Source organism: Pteronotus mesoamericanus, unplaced genomic scaffold, assembly GCF_021234165.1.
Source record: "Pteronotus mesoamericanus isolate MK-2021 breed Mesoamerican mustached bat unplaced genomic scaffold, CSHL_Meso_final contig_42, whole genome shotgun sequence".
NCBI classification, from domain to species: Eukaryota; Metazoa; Chordata; class Mammalia; order Chiroptera; family Mormoopidae; genus Pteronotus; species Pteronotus mesoamericanus.
Window position 1 is genome coordinate 7,175,157 of NW_026555157.1, and position 22,441 is coordinate 7,197,597.

Sequence of the window (22,441 nt, forward strand, 5' to 3'; positions counted from 1 at the left end):
TCACTAATGTTTGGTCCACCTACATTTGAGTGGATTCAGTCAGAGTTACAGGGTATGTAGTCACTATGTTTTCCTACAGTAGTTTCTTAATAAGGCCACCAAGAGGCATCGCAGCACACACATCAGTTAAATGACTCTCACAAATAAAGCTGTTAGGGTTTTACAAACTTCTTTCTCCCGATCAACAGCAATGAGCAGTTTATACTTTGATGGATAAAACACAATCTAACAGCCCTGGAAATTTTAAAGGCTCTTTTACTTAAGATTAGGATAAACTGCTTAAAAGCTGGGATGGTTTTCCCTAAAACCAGAGCTTAATAAACTTAAGACATTTCATAAATTGGGATGCCATTTAACAATGTGGTATTGTTTTGCAAATTCTTCCTGTTCTCACAGCACTCAGGGAACTACACCAAAGCTATGTTTCAGTTTATTTATCTGCTGCTTACAAAAATTATGTTATATTATTAAATAAACCAGAAGTCAACTAGTAAGACAATAAAAAGATTTCAAAGTTAATATGTATAATGTATTACATATAAGCTTTATTCTAACATTTTAGTTTTTAATTTTTAACTATTTATAAATAACAACATAAAAAGTCACATGTTCTTGCCGTGGAAATGGTGCCATCAACTGACTGAAACTATTTTTACGTAATTTTGGAGCTAAGCAGATTTCTATAGCAAAACACCAAACCAGAAGTCTTACATATTGGGTTCTAGCTTTGCCATTCACGTGGCCTGGATCCAAGTTTCTTCATCTAGGCCTAGCTTTCTTCAAACTCAAAATGATGGATTATGCTACTCCAAGATCATCTACAGTATCTCTTTAGAGTTAAAATTCTATTTGGATATTACGTTAGGTAAATTCCAAAACTATTTTCTTAGGATACTATGTAACACTAACTTTAACTTTAGAACGTTACCATATACTGAAAATGATCCAAGAAATAAAATTATTAATGAGCCACAAAGCTGTGCTTTCAACCCTCAGCGTTACCACTCAGTTGGAACAAGACGGGTACATGGCACTACAGACTGATACCAATGCCATGCGGGAGGCACAAGAGGTGGGTAAGGCAGCGAGACAGTAGGAGCCTGGCCTCCTTAGACAGAGCAAGCTGAAATGGAATGCCAGCTCTACCACTTGACCTTTGGCAAGTGGCTGAGCCTAAGACACAGTTCCCTCATCTAAAAGAGAGCCAATTCCTTCCTCACAGGCTGTTTGGAGGTAGAAAGTGGACTCGGAGTCTATGTAACTACTTAAAAACTAAGGATTTTAAGTTATCCTTGTGACTTTTATTTTTCATACCCCAGCTTAAATGAAAAGCCAACCTAAAGAAAAAAAAGCTTACAGTTCCTAACCCCTTCCATCTTTATATGCCTTCTCCAACAAACACATGCTCTGGCTTTCCTTCAAACTGCAATTCTTCGGCAGACTTTCTTAGCCATAACCTACATCATGCCCCAAAGTTGGTATAATTATTCAAATACAAATTATAAAAATTAAATTGAAGCAAAGGGAATCTATAGAAACAAATATTCTAAATACACTGCTTTTGCATCAGACTGTAAATTTTTTAAAAAACAAAGTTTCTAGAACTCTAATATAGTCAATCTTTTATCATTCTCCTACAGTAAAATAATTTCTAGCCTCTTTACTCTTGGGGCATTGTGAAACAAGATCCTAACAAATAAAACTTTTCTACTATGTAAAATATTAATTGAGTAATTGATCCCGTAGTAATTTTTGGATAAATATCTTCTCTTTTATAGTTGGCAGAGGTAATTAATTGAATTCTTTAACAAGCCTGTGAAAAGTTCCTTTTCTACAATGTGCCAAATTAAATTGTCATTTAAAATGAAGAAAACTAGAGCACATGCCTTCATTTCTTTGAAAACACTAGTTGATATCAAATAATAATATGAATGTGTCCCAGAAATGGGTACATCTCAAATATCTAGGTATCAGTTCATATTTTCCAATTACTTTTCATTATAATTTCAGAAATTTCTCACAGGAAAAAAAAACAAATGGTCCGAACCCATAATCTAAATCTCACTTAGGAGTCCTAATATACACTTTAAAGGACTTCCTTGTCAGTGTGTGGTCCCTAAACACTTAATTTTCCATCACAAGTGAAAAAAAGTTAAGTCAAATGGACAGTCGTTCCACATGATCTGAGAACACTTATTTAAATACACAAATAGATTTAAGTGTTCCAGAAATTTAAGGCCCATTGCACTGTTATTTTATATCCCACCGGGCAGGAACTATTAAATTACCATATTGTCTATGCCACTGCTGTTGCAGGTATTTACAATAACTTGGTTGAAAATAAGAAAAAACCAAATCTTTGTTCAAATAAGATAAATTCTGCTCTGCACAGTGGGCAGCTTACTAGAGGAGTGACCAGACTACTGGGCTCTGGTTTCATGGGAGCCACTGCAAACTCAGTGACCTGGGTCAAGCCACTTAACAACATTGAACCTATTCCCTCATCTGCAAAATGAAAATAATGATACCCTACTATCTACCTCACAGAGTGGTTTTAAAGAGCAAGTGAGAGGTCAGTGATATCACAGTGTAAAATCTAGATTGAAATAACAAGTGTATGATACGTTACTACTGTGCCTTTAAGGTTGACAGCTTTGCAATAAAGAAAGATTTGATGATTTGATAACTTAATGACAAGTCTGTGCTAAAGATGGAAGATGGCTCTCTGAAGAAATTTTTATCCAATGCTAGGAAGCTTAAGCAGAATAAACTGCTTTTGTAAGGGCAAAGGGGAACTTCCTATATTAACTACGAGGCATCAGAAATGCAAATTAGAGCACAGTAATTTATTAATTGTGCAGATGTTAAACTGCTTTAAACAAACATGTCCTAAATGAGACTGAACTATAAGAGGGGGTCAGAGGGTACCTGTCTTGGCCAGTGTGAGAGCTCCAAAAAGGAGGGATGCCTTCCTCTGGCCCCCTTCTAAAGAAGAGAGCTAATGCCCTCACTTCTCAGAAGGAAAGGTTTGCTCTCCCCAACTCTGACAGCACTCAATAAAATGCATGACAGGTTTATTTCATGACCACAAAATTAGAATGTGTACCTTATAAAGAGGAAGTCTGAGTAAGAAAATTCCAAAAAGAGGAATGAAAATGCAAAGTGTCTTGTTTCATTTATGTGTAAATAAATCCAGTCCTATTTGTAATAGTATACACTGTGATGACCCATGATATATTCCAGCTTTAGTGATGGGGAAAGAAGGTACAGGATAATAGCATGTAAGAAATAAGTCTATTGTAAACTCCATTTTCTTCATTGATACTATGTCAATAAAATGTTAAAATAATGACCTTTAAATAAACAACTGTAATTTGGCAGGTGTGGTTACTAGAGCCATCTCTGTGCAGGCAATAATGCCAAGGCTTAAAAACATATCTACGTATAAGGTAATCCCAGAATCACTGGCTTTGCTTCTATCAAGGCAGGATCCATTTACTGGCCTCCATCTTGATACTGATCCATTCCATACACACAAAGCCTCTTACACCTAGTACATAGTATAAAATAGTAATTCACAAAAATTAATCAGACACCTACCATACTGTATCTTAGGCATTGCGGGTAAAAAGACTGAAAACCAGATCCTACTGCTTAAGAAGGTTACATTTTTTGAGATTTGAGGTTACCAAAGCCATTCCTCTGAGATGTTCTTACTAACATTGTGCCCCTACTCCTACCACCAGCAGCAGCAGCAGCAGCAGCAGCAGCTATATAGCCTTCTGCCTGCCTAAGGCGAGTCATACTCTGTCCTACCTTAGGGGACCTCCTGGAACTTACCTTTCTAAGCCCATGGACCTACAGCCAGATCCTTCATGCTGAGCCACACACTGTCTATACCCCTACTCAGCCAACTAATATTTATTGAGCCCCTACTGTGTGGCAGCCACTTTTATAGGCATGGGAGATACAGCAATGAATAAAAATTGTTTCTATTCTTACCAAATCCCTCATGTTGAGCTGGCCTAATTCGGCCTATTCACTCAAAAGCATCTATTGAGCTCCTACCATGTTCTAGGGGCTGAGGATGCAGTAGTGAGCAAAATGAAGTCCTTGATCTAACGGAACTTACCTAAACTTGGTGTAACACTGCCCAACTTTGGCCTATGGTCTCCATAGTTCTCAAACACTAAAACATAAATGAGACATAGTCCACTGGGGTAGGTAAGAAGAAAATTAGAAGTTTTCTTTAGAATCAATTTATCTTTTTTAGTTTTAAGCTTCTTATATTTTATTATGTATCTATTAATAGCTCAATAATCTAATTTATAGATAAATGTACGCATATCAAGGATACATGCTCAAATTCTTTCGCTGCGGAGAATAGGACCGTACTTAAAAGTCCAGTAGCCACAGGCTTAAATGACACATTTGGAATGAACTGTCCGTCCCATGTAGGGTTAATCTGGGCCTTCAACCAGGTTCATTTTTCTCTCTGAAAAATTCAAGTAAGCATTTTGCAACAATGCCTCAATACTAGGCAATACAACCAAAGTTCAAGTCCATCCCAATTTCCCTCCCCTAATGGACTCCTCTCACTACCCTACACTCACCATTCCTGTGTCCTACAGGTATTACAGAATCTTTATTTTCTATTCCATATGTGGTATATGTGTGTCATTACTATACCAGAAACATGTTGAAGCCATAGCGATTATCTTTGTTATTCTGCAAGCCCCAGAATTCACAATCCAGCTTTATATTGGGTTGGCCAAGAAGTTGGGTTTTTTTGTAAGATGGTTCTAGAAGGGCTTAGTTGTCTTTAACTTCATTCAAAGCAATTGTTAGATTGTATTGCGACAGCTGTCATATCAGCATGCATTTAAAAAAATTATCAAAATTGGTGATTTTTGTATAGCCATTTTAATATTGAAGATGGAAGAAAAAATGCAACATTTTCAGCACATTATGCTTTATTATTTCAAGAAAGCAAGCATTGAAATGCAAAAAAAAGATTTATGCACTGTATGGAGAAGGTGCTGTGACTGATCAAACACATCAGAAGTGGTTTGTGCCCTAGGTGGTGTGGCTCAGTGGACCGAGTGCCAGCCAGAGGACCAAAGGGTGGCTGGTTCGATTCCCAGTCAGGGCACATGCCTAGGTTGCGGGCAAAGCCCCCAGAACGGGGCACGTGAGAGGCAATCACACGTTGATGTTTCTTTCCCTCTCTTTCTCCCCGCCTCCCTGCCCCCTCTTCCCCCTCTCTCTAAAAATAAATAAATAAAATTTTCTAAAAACATTTTTTTAAAAAGTGGTTTGCACCCTGGCTGGTGTGGTTTAGTGGATTGAGTGCTGGCCTGCGAACCAGAGTCCTGATTCCATTCCCAGTCAGAGCACATGCCTGGGTTGCAGGCCGGGTCCTCGGTAGGGGGTGTATGAGAGGCTACCACACACTGATGTTTCCTTCTCCCTTCATCCCCCTCGCTCTAAAAATAAACAACTAAAATCTTTAAAGATAAAAAGTGGTTTGTGAAGTTTCGAGCTGGAGATTTCTTGCTGGAGGATGCTTCACAGTCAGACAGACAAGGTGAAGTTTATAGCAGTCAGATTTAGACATTAATTGAGAATAATCAACATTATACCATGCAGAAGATAGTCTAAGTACTCAAAATATCCAAATGAATAAAATGAAAAATGTGTCTTTTATTTTACGGAAAAAACTATATGAACTTTTTGGCCAACCCAAAACATTTTGAGTACTCAATAAATACATGTTGCATAAAATAAAGACTTCAATATATAGAACCCAGAATTACCAAACAGATATGATAAAGGATGATCATTTGCTTTATCAAGATGGCTTTCCTTCATAAAATGATCAGCAGTGTATTCCTTTACACAGCTCCCTTATGTGTACTTTACATTGATTACTTAATATAGTAACCTGGGAATAGTAAAACTTGAATCTGTAAAATCAGAGCCACTGCTAATTGAAGATCATTTAGAAATACACATGAAGCATACTGAAATTAGATTTTGTCAATAATAATATAGTTAATTTTGAAAAACTAATTAAGTCAAAACTTTTCAAGAAAACATCTTTAATGAAAAACAGTACCAATCACCCTAATCCTTAATCTATATATTAGACTTAAGGCCATTTAGTTGTATTTGAAAGATATGTCAGAAATTACATATATGGTCACATTTTTAAAAATTAAAGAAAAAGAAGTCCACTTCCTAACTACAGATTAGTGGACTTTCCCTCTCTTTCTCCCCTCCTCCCTTCCCCCTCTTACCCCTCTCTCTAAAAATAAATTAAAAAAATCTTTTTTAAAACATTTTTTTAAAAAGTGGTTTGCACCCTGGCTGGTGTGGTTTAGTGGATTGAGTGCTGGCCTGCGAACCAAAGAGTCCTGATTCCATTCCCAGTCAGAGCACATGCTTGGGGTGCAGGCCGGATCCTCGGTAGAGGGTGGATCACAGTTCCTCATGCAGTAAACTTATCACTATGTTTGAGACAAGATGTCATATGTGTAACTGTGTCCACATGTGACTGATCCCCTTTCAAGCTACAGAAACTTTTGTATGGATTTATATTATTCATGCAAAGGCTATATACAGGAAATTATTAAAATAAAACAAAACCCTAGTCTTACAACAAATCTGAACACATTATCTGGGACCACTAAGAACAGGTAGCACCAAATGGGATGAGAATGCATGTCCTTATACACATAAGTTCATCATTACCATAAGGACTGGTCTATAATGAAATCTGAATGGCTGTACTTTCAAGATGCCAAACAGTTCCAAGACAGAGAGAATGGAAGAAAGACTCACAAGTTATTATTCCATGTCTCTGTTCCTTTTTGCTGCTTTAATATAATTAGGGTCATTATCAATGTTGTGAGCTTAAGAAGAAACATTTTCCCAGATCAGCTTCTTCTTTATGATTTTGCTTATTAATGTATTTGTTTGTTATCAAAAAGCACCCATGGCTGGCATCTGGAACACTGCGCACCATGTTTTCAAAACAAAGTTTTAATCTAAACTGGGCTGGGCTGATATCCAGAAAGGATCAGTCAAAAAGAGGGCCACAACTGAAACTGATGAAAAGGCAGATATTCTCAAGGTATGATAAACCAAGTTATGATTAAAAGAAGCAATATTAAAGGTTTGATCAAGTTAAAGGGGAATCCAAAGACAAAAGGCCATGTCACTAAGGCAACCAAACTCATGGGAGTCTCCAGGTCATGACTTACTAAGCCATGAGACAAAACACAGCTGTAAATACAGCTTGAAAACATCCTGGAAGACCTGAAAACTAATTAAAAATTATGCCCAATGCTTCCATCAATCTATAATCTCTTATGTAATATAGAAAAGTGCATGTTCACCTCTTTAGAGTCTCATGTTTTGCTTTAATAATTGGGCCAGAGTCTTATTAATATACTCTGAACTAGTATAATTAAGTAAAGGTAAGTACACTATAGAAGTTTATAACATTTTTTTTGGCATGCGTTTGGACCCCCAGTTTGGAATCTAGTCCAAACTACCAAATCATGTTAAAAGCATACTAAAAAGAATAAAGGTTTGGTATATGTAGAATCTTCAAATACTTCCCTTCACTTCAAAGTGTTGTCATTACAGATTATGACATTAACAGCAATAAATTAAAAAGGAAAAACAGAAAAAAGGGAAGTCTAAAATATTTGACCGAAACATTTTTTTTTAATCCTCACATGAGGACATGCTTATTAATTTTAGAAGGAGAGGAAAGAGAAGAGAGAGACAGAGAGGAACATCGATCAGCTGCCTCCAGGACACACCGTGACCTGGGAATCGAACCCACAACCTAGGCAAATACTCTGACCAGGAATCAAACTTGCAACGCCTCGGTGCACTGGAAGACGCTCAAACCAACTGAGCCAGGGCTGAAACATACCTTTAAAAATAAAGTCAGTGGCCTTTTAAATAGACCAAACGTCATAGAGATGCACTAACATTTAAATAAAAGCCAAATTAGGGTTAGAAATGTAAGTTTTAATATCTACTCTAATGCTTGGGCCAGATTAGTTTTACAACCCTAGTGACAATTAGGACACAATGCCACAGCAAGAAACTGCCCCCACTTCAGTGTCAAACTCCTATGCTGGAATTAGCCAGTCTTTCAGTGGTATTGACTCAGCACTATTTTATGCTGTATATGTTAAAATAATTAGCATAGAATAACTTATATGATAGATATTAACATATATTGGCCTTTTCCAGCAAGAACACATTTGCTTTGAGGATAAGAGCTGTTCCATATTCCTTTTTAATCTCAAAGTCTAAATCAGCATCAACATGCCATAGACTCTCAATCCATGAAGATGAAATTAAACTGATAATCGTTTAGCACTCTTAATCTCACCAACACTGAACCAAATTATTTAATATGCAAAATGTTCTTTGAACATGACCCAAGAAAAGTTGGAAGAATGGTTTCAGATGCCGTAAGTTTATGTTTCAGTTTATCATCCACTTGAATGAGAAGAGCATGGAAGTGGTTTCTTGTAAAGGTGATGAAACACAAGAAATGGAATCCCACCACCTTTGATAAAGTATCAATCAGCTACAACAATACAAGAGTACACCTTTTAATAAGACTCCCATCCACAGAAGCTGCTTTGCCAAAACAGGGAAACACCCTATTTCCATGTTTTATGGATCAGGGAAAAAGGTCATTAAAAAAAAAATGACAACATTTTTATCTTCCGTATCTGATTTACTCTCTGACTTGGCTGAATTTGCAAAGATAAAAGAATATAATTTCAAAAGAATAGGACTCAGTATAAAAAAGCAACATATTATTTAGTATTTTCTAAGTGACTTGCTACTTGTAATCAAATGTGTAATTTATAAAGTCTCTTCTGTGTACCAGAGCAGAAATAAGTTTCCTAGGTAAAATTAATCAAACGTACCCATACACCACTTCAAAAGCTGGAAACTTTTGACTGACCCTACAGCTAATTCAAGTTTGATCATCGGACACCCTGAAATGAAGTCCATAAATCTGCTTATTAATTTTTCCACTAATAAGGAAATTCTTTTCAAAGTACATGTCAGAAAGCTATTTTATAATATTTTCATGTTATGTTGGTAAATTTCTTTAGTAAAACACAGGTCTGTCTGGAAGAAGTCCAGCCACTGTTAATATTATGAGAAAGATTTGTGCAACATCAGTGTAACCTGCTACCCAAAGGTAGTGGACTGGAATGTGCATCCATGAACAATGACGACTTCATTGTATTAGTCAGTGGGGGCAGTAGATACTGTTGAGTGAGTGTGTGTACTGTGTGGCCATCACATTCAAAATGACTTAGAGTAGAATAACAAATCTGCATCAAATTTTGCATTAAGCTTGAACATTCCTCCAAGGAAACTACACAGATGATTCAGAAGGCCGCAGCTATGGACAACTGGTGATTGGCAGCTTCATCATGACAGCGCACCCACTCAGGCATCATGACTCGTGCCATTTTGTGGAGAAACATCAAATCACCCAGGTGACTCAGTACCCCCTAGAGCCCAGATTTGGCACCCTGCAACTTCTGCCTTTTCCCAAAACTAAAATCACCTTTGAAAAGAGATTTCAGACCATTGATGTGATTTAGGAAAATATGATAGAGCAGCTGATGGCAACTGGGAGAACTGTGTGAGGTCCCTAGGTGCCTACTTTGACAGGGACTGCGGTGTCATTTTCCTATGCACAATGTTTCTTGTATTTTGTATCTTCTTCAATAAACATCTCTATTTTTCATAATACATGGCTGGATACCTTCTAGACAGACCTCATATATTCATCAATTTAAGTATTAAAAAACACCAGAGTAAAAATATCATAGAATATTCAGCCAGAAAAACTTAACTCCTCATGAAAAAACAAATTATTTCTAATGATGTACCAGAGGAATACTAAATAGTAAAAATAATAACTTGTTATTAGACATTTATATACTAGATATATCAACTAGAAAGAAAGTTGACTAAATATCAAACTTATAAACTAAGTTTTGGACTACCTATTCTTTGTGCCCTTACTGATAACTGGCCCCAGCTCAAAGACTTTCTCATTTCTCTCCCTTAAGAGTGATAGAGAGTAGCATTCCAGCCCTATCACTTCAAAATGAAGATATCTCTTTTGGGAGGAAGAAAAATTGGGGGCAATTCTTGGCTGGAAATTGCCCCAAACCTGTCGTTTCTAACCTTTCAGAATGTGGTCCTAAAGGCAGGTAAACATAGAAAAAGCCCAAAAGACTGGCACTACAGCCAGGCATACTTGTGTGAGCTCAGACAAGTTACTAAACCAGAGGTTTAATTTTCTCATCATTAAAATAGGGTTACGTCTCATCAGAAAGTTGTTGTGAAAAATAAAGTAGTAAAAATAAAACTCGAGCTTCATAAAGAGACAGTCCAAATTAACTTTCTCCCTCCCCCCTTCCAAAGTAAAATATTATTTGGGAAACTCTTCTAAAGACTGCTTTCAAATTTCCCTTAAATAAATGAAACTATGTAATTGGTCTAGCACCCTAAAACACAAAACTAATTGAATATGGAATTTACTTCAATTTATTTCATAAAACAATAGGTGATTTTACATCACATAGCGCTGCTAATCGCGCCTCATAATCCTTTCCTAATTGACACGTTTGTGCAGGGAATTGCGTGAAGTCCGAAACTCATCTATCATCAACTTTATTTTATGAGTAGTGATAAATACTAAAACACTTCAGAAACTACCAACAAATCTTTAAAATGAAGTAAAAAAACAGAGTTCAACTCCATATTCTCAGGCTCACACATTTGTAGGCAGTATCACAGATGCACATTAGTGAATATGATAAAAGGCTGACAGCGAAAAAGAGATCAGACAGATCGGAAATAAAGATGGGGGAAAAAAAGAAAGAAGGAAGGAAAAACAGGAAGGAAAGAAACAAATTATAATGTCAGCAACTCAAAAGATTATCAAAGTCTGACAGCTGAATGTAGAGAATTATCTTCTCATTTTGCTCCATGTGCCATCACATTCTCTTTAAGTCAATGAGAACTCTACACTTGGGTGAGTTTTGAGAGGTACACAAAAAGTGGAAAAACGACTCAGCATTTTTTAATATTAAAAGAATCAGCATTGCTAATAAGACTCCCTCTGAATTCCTCAATCTGTGGCTTTCCTACAGTAGTCAATCAATAAATAATAAAAGAAGTAAAGCTTTCCTTAGTCATTTGGTATCAGTCTACAGCAAATGAAGACTGGTTTAAGTCTAATCATAACAATAGATCACATCAGCTATTAATTACTTCATATCAAACTTTTCATTTTTCTATGTTTTTATACGAAATTAAAAGTACAAAGATCTTAAATTTTCATAATTATTGAAAATAAAGGTAACCAGAACCTCTACAAAATAACATAAAAACATTTTCATCTGATAGGAGACAAAATCTGCAGAAACCATTTTTTATTTTGACTTTTCTGATAGAATGTAAGAATTGTGCAAATGACACTATAATAAAGGCAAAAAAAAAAAAAAAAAGAATCACAATGTCAAGATGGATAGATGAGGTTCAACTAACGGGGCCAGAAGAGCGGGGGCGGTGTGTGTGTTTAAGCTTTCCTTACCCAAGACAGGAGCCTTTCACTCTGTTCAACTTAGGAGGTATTATACAAATGATATCAACTACCTACATAATATTATTTTGCGTATCTGACTTTATAACCTCTAATACCTTCCATCCTTGTATTTGAAGCCACAGGGTTCCAACAGACCATTTTACTGAGTTAAAATATAATGTTAAGATAACTTCAATGATTCACCAGCTTGCAATGAACTCAAAATATTAGTGATCAAAATTAGCAAAAGAATTTTCATTGACTGAAATGGACAGAAATATCATATAATTTCACTCTGAGGACTAAGGAAACTAATACGGTAGGATCACAATCCCTTATGTGAAATTCTTATGTCCAAGTATACTTCAGATTTTTGTGTTTTTTAAAGGTCAGAAAGATATTGTAATAACTACGTATGGTTGAGGGGACCACTTTGTAAAGTACTGAATTGCCTAACCACTATGATGTACACATGAAAACTATACAAAATAATATTGAATGTAAACTGTGACTGAAAAATAAAATTTAAAAACAAAGGTCAGAGAGAGCATATAGCATATATTATTTAACACTCCTAGCTAGACCTAGGATAGACCACACAATCAAATATATTATTAATTCTATAGCAAAATATGTGAATACTCTTTCTAAGTGAGCTTTAAAACTACTTTAAACAGGCCATGACAGCTTGGGTCAGGTTTTGCTTTTGTCACCAAATGAGTCTTGATGCCAGACTTTTGGAGGAAAAAAAAAAAACCTTTCAGTTTTTCAGAGATTTTCTTTTTTAGATAAAGGACTGTGAATATATATCCAATACACTACACATCAAAGTACAAAGACATTTTCAAAATATATACAGCTAATTAATTTATTGGAGATGAAAAGGTGCACCCAATTAAAATTTAGCAAAGTGGAATAATGTTCCTAGCAAATATAACCTTAAAAATTAGGAAATGCAGTTATTTCACTTTAATGTATTCAAATCAATGAAACATTCAGACTACTTAAAATGTCTATGTTAGAGGTAACGAGTATTTGAGTAAGACAGTACTGTTTGAGAACTCTGATACTACATTTAGTCACTTGCACTTTCCCTGCATTTGATCACATGTTGCATTTTCCCTAGTTTTTAGTTTTCACATTGTTTGAGATTTCAGGGATTTGGTGTATTTCCCATTCATCTTCTTTGCTTGCCCCACTTTTCTATTTAACTGTCTATTTTGTGCAATGTAATTTGTTACGCACTCTGGATGTAATACTTCTCAATCTTCATGCCTTGACACAGGATAAGATTTAATTGCTTGTGAAGAGTGCCCCAAGTAATTACTTACAAACAGTTAAATTACCACAGTTTATAAAGGATTTCACATGTTTGTATGAGAATATTCAAGATTTTCATTATGATGATTCTCACTTATATTTTGACATTCTTAATAGGGAAAGAAGTGGCTTTATTACACTGTGAACTGCGTATAAAACCTACCACATAATTTATCTGTCTACAACCAGGGAAATCTCAGTGTCCCATATGTAAACATCAGTCACATGAGTCATGGTAGAAGAAAGTTTGAGAATTGATGCTCTATCTAAAACATTCCAAGATGTATCAGTCACCAGAGAGAATCCTCAACTTACCACTTTGAAATATGAAAAGAGCTGTTCTCCTGTCCTGTGCATTATCTGCTATAATAGGTGGGAAAATCCCCAAACCTGAAAGAGCACTGTACTTAGTTGTGTGCACCTCGGCTATTCTTTTTTTTTTTTTTTCATTCTGGTTATTGTTAAACCACACTAGTTTCATGATGCCAGAATTGAGGACCAATGATCTTCAATCTTTTTCATCTCATGGCACTCGCAACTAATCACTAAAATTCTGTGGCACATCAAAAAATATATTCTTTGCCAATCTGACAAAAAAAAAGGGTATAATTTTGATTAATTCACACTGAACAGCTATTGTTGTGTTGACTGTTATCATTTTTTTTATTTGACAATCTAAAGGAAAGAGGTCAGTGCCCCTGACTAAATAGTCAGGTATTGCACATTTTAAAATTCTTGTGGCACACTGGTTGAAAATTGCTGCATTAGAGAAAATGAAAATTAAATGAACAGCTTTGAGAAATTTCAAACTTGGGAGTCAGGATGAAGTGAGATGTACCTATAAAAACTAATACTTATTTTGAGTGCTGACTGTGGATCAAGGTCATTACAGATATTATTATCTTTGTAATTCTCATTCTGTGCATAATAAATATTAGTATGCCCCTTTGCCCATATGGTACTGGAAGTCTATTCTGAAGTGACATGCTCAAAATCTCTCAGCCTAGTAAGCAACAGAGGCAGCAAGAGTGGAACCCACGGTATTGGCTGGGAAGCCTTTGCTCCTTGTACTATACCTGGTATTACAGTAATATCTACAGAGGGCAATGAGGGTCCTACCAATACTGCAAAATGCTGCCTGAAATACAGCCATTAGAGTCCTGAAGCCAGAAGAGACCTCAGGAGTCAATAAACCCTAACCCCACTTTCAGGGCATGACTCCCATTCAATCTTTAGCCACCTGTCCCTTATACTACTTTTTCAAAGTACGTTAGAGGATCTGTGCCTCCTTCAGTGTCCCCTGCAGTACGAGTTGAAATGCAGATTCCTGAGCCCTATACCAGACACACTGAACCAGAATACCTGGAGATGGGGCTTGAGGACCTCCAATTTTAGTATTAGTAAGCACTCCAGGCTGGTGTTTCTCAAACTGAAAGTCATAAAAATCAATTTAGTGAATGACACCCTGTATTTTTTAGTGAAATAGTTTGGAACTGATTAGATTTCTAGGATAGAAATAGAAACTATCAGAGGGCACTACTCAGTACTGTTTCAAAAAACTTTCATTTCAGTTTTTATATGCAGATTGTGAATATAAAAGGTATTTCTTTTCATCTATCTCAGTAAAAAACATTGAAGAAATACAGTTGCTTTATACAATTTTTGTCCCTGTTCTTATTTCACCTTTAAAATAAGTTATCAATCTTTTATTTAATTATCCTCTTTGTGGGATAATTCATGGATAAAATCATTCCATGTCCTTATTAAAAGCTCACTTATTCTATTCCAGGAACTTATTTATTCCCTGATCTTTTCACTCAAGGACCATGTTTAACTACATGGTTTAATTATTTAATCAGTATTTTGCAATATTTTTTACTTTTCTAAGATTTCATAAAATCCAACTCATTCTTATTTTTACTTTGTATTTTATACAACCTCCTCACTACCTGAAGTTATTTCACTATCTAGATCCTTGAGCTGACTAACATATTTTAACTTATTAAGTTTATGTTTTGGTAGGTGTGTCTATGCTTCATGGTCTGCATTTAAGCCTTTAAGTCTTTCATTCCCCTTAGTCTTCCACCTTCTATTTATATATACTTTAAGACAGAATTCTTTGCTGGCTTGCCTTACTTTGCATTTCCATAGTATAAATGACACTTGTTTTAACTCTCACTGTATCGTTTTCTTTGAAAGACAAAAAAAGAAAACAATCCCAAGTAATAAATGAGGATTTTCTGCGTATACCTTTACCATTTTAAAATGATGTCCTGGAGTTTCAAGGAACTGTAACTGTTTTCTAAGAAATAATATGAACACAAATGAACGCTGAGTGAAGCTGTACTCAAAATGTTTTCCTCAGGTATGATGTAAAATACAGAAATCTCTGCCATTCGACACTGTATGTGGTAACTGCCCTTGAGATAGTACAGACCCACTGACTGAATGACAGTCACAGAATTTTCACACTGGAAGGACCTCCATTCAGCCTTTAGCCTTAGTCTTTACTTCCTTCAGGGCAGTGTCTCTCAAAATGTAGCCTGAGGACCACCTGCATCGGATTGACCTGGAGCACATGATAAAAAATGAAGCCATGAGATTACAATGTTCTTATAATTGGGGTCTATTTTCATTTCATAGTGAGAGAAAGGAAGCCGACTAAAAATAATGGATAACACTCAGACCTATTTTTAAAAAGTGTCCTTGATGAAATTTTTAAAAATGAGATGGACTTCAAACAACAAATTCAAGAAAAGTGTTGTCTTAAGCACCTGCTTAAGTTTAAATTTTAAAATACAGGCATGTCACACTAGTGGCGATGCAATATGTCAAAATTAATTCCCTAAATTTAATTTAGAACAGGTCATATCACAATTTTAAACGTTTGTGCACTTTTGTAAGACAATAATAATTTCAGGATTTCCTTTACTACAGCAAAAACAGGCATGCCTGTAATGAGGCTATTTTGAAGAAGATTTTTTAATAGGGTTGAGATGTGAAGTCTTTCTTCTCTAATATTAAAGTAATTGATACGCAGGTAAAATCTCCAAAAATATGGCTCTTGCTTTACCCATGCTCTTTATGAAATGTAGGAAAACATAAACTTCAAGTATGTTAGCAATTGATTATTAATTTAAAATTATGCTTATAATTTTACTAAAAGATATGGTTAAATAATTTAATTGCCAAGTTACATTTTTATGAGTTGTGCCACCTTTAGACTGTTGTTTCTTCTTTCTTTACTACATACAAAAGACCTTATCAATCACAGTTACTTACAACACAAACAAACTGTAATTATTACATGTTCATTCTAGCTTTCACTCAAATGTCTAAACAAATCTCTGTTTCAATGGATTAAGTATAAAGATCAGGTCTATAAGGTCAAAGGTGGCATACACTTCTTAGGTTGTATAGCAGAGCTTTACATATGTTAAAAGCAGAGCTATCTCACAAACTCTTAAACCTGGAACTATTTTTCTTATTGGTATACAAAGATCAAGATGGATTTTTTAAAGTATAAAATCTGCAGATTTTGTTAATATCTAAGTCTGTAGTGAAAGATTCTTTCCAAAACTGTCACAGTACCTCCAAATATATAGCACTGAAAAACAACATAGATGAACATCCTTTTCCATAGTGAATGTTAAAAATGAAATGTAGCCCTGGCCTAGTGACTCCACTGGTTGGAGCATCGTCCCCAAAAGGTTGCAGGTTTGACCCCAGGTAAGGGCCGATACCTAGGCTGTGTGTTCCACCCCCCTGTAGGGGTGCATAAGGAGTTTCTTTCTCTTTTCTCTCCCTCCCTTCCTCTCTCTCTAAAATCAATACGCATGTCCTCAAGTGAGGATTAAAAAAAATAAAATGCAAATTAAGGCTTCAGTTTCAGAACTTCATAGAGATATGCAGAATACTAAAATGTGAAGTTTGGCAATGTAGAAGCAAAACCTTTAGCTAAATTCTTATTTTGATAATTAAGCCTCAAATCTAATAAATATTTTAGATACAAAGAACTAGTAATTCATTGTTTGGGTGACTATTTTAGACCCCTACTACAAGTTTTACACTATAAAAACTACTCTGACTTCAAACGCAAAGACCATTCTTAAAAATACTGTTTTAATGAAGCAGTTATTTGATACCTCAAAGAAATACAAGAGATCATCAAATAGCTTTTATTCTAGAAAGTACAGATTCTCATTTTTAATTTTGAATTAGTCAAATATATTTCCATGGAGAAAGAACCAACATTAAAAGTTTGCTCCAGTGAACAAAATAATGTGCCTCACATGTATAAATGTGGTGCTCTTTAGCAATCAGAAATGTACTTTGAAAACTCTTGCCATATGTTCAAAAATAAAGGACTCTTCTAAATAAGCTTAAAAAAAAATCAAAGACATTAAATCCACATATTTTGGCATGCACTAAACTCATCTTATAGAATCATCTCATTCTGACCACTCCAATTAGCCTGTTATATATATGAAGTGTTAGGAAGTTCTCAAAACTATCTGAAATAATGTGATATTCCATTAAAGATGCTGAAGACAAGAGTTTATATTACATGTCACATAAGGTTCTCAGCAATGTCAAAGGATATTTTGCTATTATATGGAAACTACCAGAAAGGTCTGGTCTTCAAACCCAATTCCTCTTAATATGATGACAATCTTTTAGTACACACACGCTATCCCTGCAAGCCAAGGAACTATCCAGATAAGTTCCATTTTCTTTTTCTTCAATGGAAAACTGAGTCTAAGTCCATTTTCATTCACAAAATATAATCTTCATCCTCACTATTGGTAGTATTACAAAGCATCACAGCTGATTTATACAATTTAGTACAACCAGTTTCCTTAACATATCAGCAAATTAAGAGTTCCCCAGGAGTTCTTCAACAATGGAGGGGCTCATTGACAAGTTGGTCTTCTACAGTCTGGGCTCACCACAACGCTCCCAAATGCTCTATCAACCCTCAGTTTTCACTTAGACCATTACTTCTCACAAAGTTTTCAGGCACTCACTGTCCCATACATTATTTCACCAATTTCTCCATTCGGGAGGCATATATCTGAAAAAAGCACTTAACGAATTTCAAAGTCTCTATTTACTATATATAAAGGCTGTTAAAATGTACGCAACTTCTACAAATACGTAAGTTTTGAAGGAAATTATGATGAACTTGGTCAGTAATTTGCCTTTACAATCAAGCTGGCTGGTACGCTAAGTGCTAGACTGACTACACTGCCCAGTCCACCCTTTCCCACCACAAAAGTAACTGTCACAAACAACAGAAGTTACCCAAGAAAGAGGCCTAGGAAAAGAGTGAGCAAATGTCAGACACTATAATTAGAGAGGCCTTCTGTACAATGCTTCCTTAGATTTTTAATAATTCTCTCCACTCATAAGCTACAGTCTTTCTACAATATTATCTAGCATTAACTATCCTATGCCTTCAAGTCATTATCAATTCCTATTTGAAAATAAGTTTTAAAATGATACTTGCAGATAAACATGAAATAAGCACTTAAACTATCTAAAATAATAGTAATGGCAGTTGAAATCTAAATACTAAGAATCCTAAACAGGTGCCTGTTGTTGGAACCTCAGTGAAACAGGCTTTCTGGGGTGCTGCAACCCCAATAAAGCATCTTCTTTTGTAAACAGTAATGACCCATAGTCATCACTTATAGCCACCCAGGTTTCCTGAATGAAGAGTTTGGATACTTACCCAGGAAGGCAAATGGAAAGTACACAAGGAGGAGATGAACTGCAGCAAAGCCTTTGTCATATGATAGTGACCTATAAAGTATCAAATAAAGGTACATCATCAGTATGGTTGAGCTATACAAGAGTCCCAACTCCTGCAACATCTATGAAGGACCCTGAAACCCAGGAGTCCATCTCCCACCAAGCCCTCCCCTCCCTCCACCCCACGCACGAGCTACCGGGCAATAAAGGCAAAGAAGCTCCCTGTATCAGAGGGCAGAGGCTGAGGGTAGCCCAGCTGGCATTCCAAGGTGTCTCAAGCACCCTCTCTCCCCACTCCCCGTGTGTACAAAGCAGAAAGTTGATCCATTCTGCAAACCCAAAACCCACACCGCAATCATTCATCAACTTGCACAAGTGATTACCGCCCCCAGGACAAATACACCAGTAACCAAATCATAGCAATCGATTGGGAGCCGAGTCTCCGCGGTGTCCAGGAGCTGGCCAGAGGTAGCAGGGTGATGGCAGTGGGTCCAGGTAGCACAGCCCTCAGCCCTGCAGACCTGGGCTGCCACAGCCTTCGCTAACACCCGGTTCCGGTCACAATCCCGAGATTGGAGATCGGAACCGAGCAAGGAAACACATTAGCCAGAGCCCCGGGCGGCAAGTGCAGGGCCACCAGGTCTTCGAGTTCGGGGTGGGGGGAGCGAGGGAAGGGGGAGGGAAGAAGGGAGCAAGAGATCCCACCCTGGCTTTGTTGCTGGTCACCATCAAGTTTGCATCTTAGTACAAAATGTCGATCTTAAGGGCTGACAAGACAGAGGCAGAGGGAGAAAGAGAAAGGGAATAGAGTCCATCTTGCTTTGGGGAAGAGGGGAGAGAAAAAAAAAATAAGTGCAAATCCCACACTCCGGGCGTAAAAGTCTGCCAAACACCTTTCATAACGGAGGAGCAACGAGTGGGGTGTCCCTGTACCCGTGGCCGCTCGAGCTGGCGGCAGTCTGGGCAGAAAAAGCCTCGCTCTCCTCCTCTTCCTCCTCCTTCCCCTCCTCCTCCTCCCTCTCCTCCTCCCGCGGGCCCCGGCGAAGATCCCGCCGCCACTGCCGCTGCCTCGGCTGCCCCCCAGGGAGGCACCGCCGCCTGGCCCGCGCTGCCATTCCGGGCTTGGAACGCGCGGTGCGCGTGGGGCCGGGCGCCGGATGGCCGCGCGGGGACGTCCGCGCCAGGGACCCCCGCACCCCCTCGCCACGGGCTGGCTACAGAAGTCGCGCGAGCAGAGGTGGTGGCGGCGCGCAGAACAGGGGGCGCGCGTGAGAGCCCCCACGCCGCGAGTGGGCAACCCCAAGAGATGGCGAAGAACGCCCCTCCCTGTGCGGGGAAAGTACCCCAGTCCCCAGCAGCCCGGCGTCCGCGAACGGAAGACGAGAACTGGACGTGTCATTAGCAGGACAGGCAATGGTTTCAAAGCCCCAGGCCAATGATCATTAGCAGAGGCAGAGCTCGTTCCGTCCCCATCCCCCACCACCTCCACCCACCTTCCCCTTCGTACCCCCCCCACCTCCACCCCACCTCGAGAAACTTTTCAACAAGATCCACCTGGACTAATTTGTCCTCAGACAGTTAAAATATTGACTAGACCCTACACACCGGTAGGGAAGGGGAAGGCACGCTTTATTTTCCTTTCTACAGAAAGGAAAGCAAAAAATAGCTTCTCTCTCCGTCTCTCCCTCTCCCCCCCCCCACTCTGTCGTACATGTTGTCTTAGCTTTTTGCATCGTTTCGTTTTACCTTCCTCATTTAGCTGAAATGATCGCGGATATTTCACACATTAACGTGTTCCAGATTCTTGGATTCAGGGTCCTTGTAAATTACAGGACTCCGGTTTGGTCTCAGTTACGTTAAGTTTCATACAATACCAAAAAAATTAAAAAATATTAATACATTTCTGAGGGTAAACGAGCGAGACGAGGTGGAGGAGGAAAAGAAACCTCGAGTCTGATTTCTGTAATTTACTAGCGACCCGGATCGCGGCAAATAACAGTGTAACACGAGTGTGGCCTGAGAGGGCTGGGGAGCTCTTTCTAGAGGCATCGACCCCATCCCCGGATAAAGGATCTCCAAGTTTTCTGTCATCGCGACCATGCAATGCCATAACTTACCTTCAGAAATAAGACTTTAAACAGCCAAGGCCTTCCTCCTCCCCGCCACCACCACCCCCAGCCTTGATCTCTCCACCTTAAACTTATTGACACAACATAATCCCACATTCAAGCAAAATCCTGACACAGCCTCCCTCCTCCTCTTCCCCCTCCTCTCTCTCTTCTCTCTTCTCTCTCTTCTCTCTCTCTCTCTCTCTCTCTCTCTCTCTCTCTCCCCCTTTCTCCTCTCCCTCTCTCTCCCTCTCGCCCCCCCCCCCGGCGTTCCCTCCCTCTTCTCTCTCCCCTTCTCCCTCGCTCTCTTCCCTCTCCCCCTATTCTTCCTCCTGGCTACTCCGGCACTAAAACAGCACTTTCTCTACTCGCCGCGCATTTGGTGAGGGGTGGTGGGTGAGAGGGCAGCGACCCGCGGGGCCGAAACACCCAAATCCCAACTCTCCAGATGAACGAGCAACTGGGCTGCTGTTCCCGGTCACCGACGCACACGAAACGTTCCATAAATCCACTGAGGGCAGGCTCCTCGTACCTTCCTCCCCTGCCCCTGCTCCCCAGGCCCCACCTCCCCGGCAGCCGAGACCAGGCTGTTATCCACGTACTTTCGCCGCGATGAAGTTTGGGGCTCCCCGGGCGGCCACGAGCCGCCCGCCGGCGTGAGGGCTCTGTTGTTGTTTTCCTCGGGCTGCTCCTGCCCGCGCCCCGGCTCCCGTGCCCCTCTCGGGCAGCGCTGCCTGTATGCCGAGAGGTGCTGGTTGCAAACGCAGCCTGGCACCGGCTGGCCTACTACTCCCCAGCCCGGCCCCCAGCCTCCCGCCCGCAGGGCACTGCCTCCGCGCCCCGCGCCCCCCGCCCCCCGCCGGCGCGGCCGCCGCGACCCTCGCCCCCGACCTCTCCCGACCCAAAGTTTTGGCAGAGGGGGAAAGTGCCCGGGGAGCGGGCCGGCTGGCGGCGGCTCCCGACGCGCGGGGTTCCCTCCGTCTTCCTCAAGTCCACCCTACCGGCTGCCGCCGCCGCCGCCGCCGCTGCTCCTGCCGCGGAGTCCTTGGGGCTGCAGCCCGGCGGGTCGCAAGTGAGTAGGAAAACAGAAAGTGCAGGGAGAGCGCCCAGGAGGGATGAGGGGCGCTTACCTCGCGGGCTCGCCCGCCGTGAGGGCGTCTGTGTGGCTCGCCCTCCGCGACCAGTCAGGGGTTCTCTATGGGAAAGTGGAGAGGAGCTCGCGGAGCCGCTCTGCCTCCGCTTCACTGTACACTGCTCCACATACAGTACATGCAACCCGGAGAGACTGAAAACACTCATTTTATATAAGGCAGCCTGCCATTGGCCCGCGCCCTGACAGACAGGCCGCGCGGCCAAACAGAAGGCCCGTTACACCCAAACACACGCACACATACACACATTTCACAGAGACACACAAAGATCATCACATTTTCTATTTTCTAATGTTCGGGACCTGTAGACAGTAGGAGAGGACAGGTAGAGAGGCCCAGCAGAGTGAGGTAAGGGAGAAAAACCCTATGTGCACCAAGTTGCAAGGCTTAAAACTGGTGTCCTTTTGACTTGGAAGGGTGATAGTAATAAACTACAACTCCAGTGGAAATGG

General features: G+C 39.3%; 1 protein-coding gene across 1 annotated transcript in view; it reads right to left on the minus strand.

The window, feature by feature from the left end:
- The window catches only part of BBX (BBX high mobility group box domain containing), a 259,101-nt gene extending 236,995 nt beyond the window's left edge, over positions 1–22,106 (minus strand). Inside the window, exons 1-2 of the mRNA XM_054577334.1 lie at positions 21,969–22,106; positions 18,711–18,781 (exon numbers count right to left, since the gene is read on the minus strand). The gene's annotated coding sequence lies outside the window, so the exon portion shown is untranslated. The remainder of the gene's footprint in view (positions 1–18,710; positions 18,782–21,968) is intronic.
- Between the last annotated feature and the right edge of the window lie 335 nt (positions 22,107–22,441).